Raw genomic sequence first — 1994 nt, 5'->3', positions numbered from 1 at the left:
GATAGGGAAGGAAGGATGGAAGGTTTAGGGGGAAAAAGGGGATAGGGGAGGGAAAAAGGGGTTGGGGGAGGATGGAAGGTTGAGGGGGAAAAGGGGATAGGGAAGGGAGGAGGAAAAAGGGGTTGGGGAGGGAAAAGGGGATAGGGAAGGGAAAAAAGGGTCAGGGGAGGGAAAAAGGGGAGAGGGAAGGGAGGATGGAAGGTTTAGGGGGAAAAGGGGATAAGGAAGGAAAAAAGGGGAAGGGGAAAAGGGGATAGGGAAGGAAGGATGGAAGGTTTAGGGGGAAAAAGGGGATAGGGAAGGGAAAAAGGGGTCAGGGGAGGGAAAAAGGGGTCAGGGAAGGAAGGATGGAAGGTTGAGGGGGGAAAAGGGGGATAGGGAAAGGAAGAAGGGGATAGGGAAGGGGAAAAGGGGAGAGGGAAGGGAAAAAGGGGATAGGGAATGGGAAAAGGGGATAGGGAAGGAAAGATGGAAGATTTAGGGAGAAAAAGGGGAATAGGGAAGAGAAAAAGGGTCAGGAAAGGGGAAAAGGGGTCAGGGAAGGGAAAAAGGGGATAGGGAAGGAAAAAAAGGGTTTGGGGAAGGAAGGAGGAGGGGGAAGAGGTTACAAAAGTTGCCTCAGTGCCAGTGGTTTTCCAGCCCGGGATAAACTCCTGGGAAAACTCCTCCCATCCCATCCCATCCCATCCCATCCCACCCCATCCCACCCCATTCCATCCCTGGAAAAGTCGGGAATCACCCCCAGGCACAGCAGCCCCAAAGCACTTTTCCCCTCCCCATTTCCCAGAAATCCCCCCTTCCCAAACTCCATTCCCAAGGATCTGCCATTCCCAAGGGATCCTGGGATCACCCCCCCACCCCTCCCCAAGCCTGGATTTCGGCTCCATCCCAGCGTTTTGAAGGAGCAAATATCGGGACTTGGGAAGGCCCCTTTTCCCACGGGAATCCCGAAATCCCGACTCGAATCCAAAGCTTTTTTTTTCCAGCTTTTCCAACGGGGACAAATCCTCGATTTGGGAATAATCAGGATGAGGAATTAAAACTGGAAAAGTGCTCCTGGGATCATGCTGGAAAAGGCACATGCAGGAATGGCCATGGAATGGGAGCGAAGGGAATAAAAACCCTGGGAATGCCGGGAACGGCCCCGGAGCCAAACGGAGGGAAAAAAGAGGGAGAAGGAATTCCTTGGATCTGTAGTCCACGGCCAAAAATCCTTCCCAAACTCTGGGAATAACGTCCTGCCCTCCCAAACTCTGGGAATAACGTCCTGCTTCCCTGCCCAGGATGAATATTCCAAGCCCTGATCCCGGATCTGGCTCCAGGATCGTTTTCCCTCGAGGCGTTTAATCCCATTCCCGCAAAAAAAGCGGGATATTCCATGGATATTCCGCCTCTTCCCAGGGAATCTCGGGGCCTTGGGATGTCCCTGCTCCTCCCTGGGCCACCTGATCCCGGTTTTCCATGGATTTTGTCCCCCAAAATCCGCTCCGGGATCTCAGGAGAACATTCCAAGGGATTCCCACCGGTGGGAATTCGGGAATTTCCCCCTGGATCGGCCCCCGGGGGGTTCCAGCACAGGGAATCTTGAATTCCCAACTTCTCCAGGGAATCTTGAATTCCCTCCCATTCCAGGGGATCTTGAATTCCCTCCATCTCCAGGGAATCCCAAAACAATTCCCAAAGGATCTTCTCCCTGTTCCACAGGGGAGCAAAGCCATTCCAGCCCTCGGGAGCATCCCGGGATTTCCATCCTGGAAAACCTGCAGGGCTCTCGGCTCCTCCAGCCGGAGACACGGCGGGAAAAATCCTCCAATCCCAGCCCATTCCAAAGGGAAATGTCCTCTTCATCCCATCCCATCCCATTCCAAAGGGAAAGGTCCTCCAATCCCATCCCATTCCAAAGGGAAACATCCTATCCCATCTCATTCCAAAGGGAAATGTCCTCCAATCCCATCCCATTCCAAAGGGAAATGTCCTCTCCATCCCATCCCATC

The 1994-nt window shown here is 53.6% G+C and overlaps 1 protein-coding gene across 1 annotated transcript in view; it reads right to left on the bottom strand.

Moving 5' to 3' along the window:
* PI4KB (phosphatidylinositol 4-kinase beta) overlaps positions 1–1994 on the bottom strand; it is a gene marked incomplete at its 3' end in the record, with an annotated part of 11739 nt that overhangs the window by 3861 nt on the left and 5884 nt on the right. The window lies entirely within an intron of this gene.

The sequence above is a fragment of the Neopelma chrysocephalum genome, unplaced genomic scaffold (genome assembly GCF_003984885.1).
Source record: "Neopelma chrysocephalum unplaced genomic scaffold, ASM398488v2 Primary Assembly neopelma1_314, whole genome shotgun sequence".
Taxonomy (NCBI): domain Eukaryota; kingdom Metazoa; phylum Chordata; class Aves; order Passeriformes; family Pipridae; genus Neopelma; species Neopelma chrysocephalum.
This window is presented reverse-complemented; position numbering and strand designations above follow the sequence as displayed.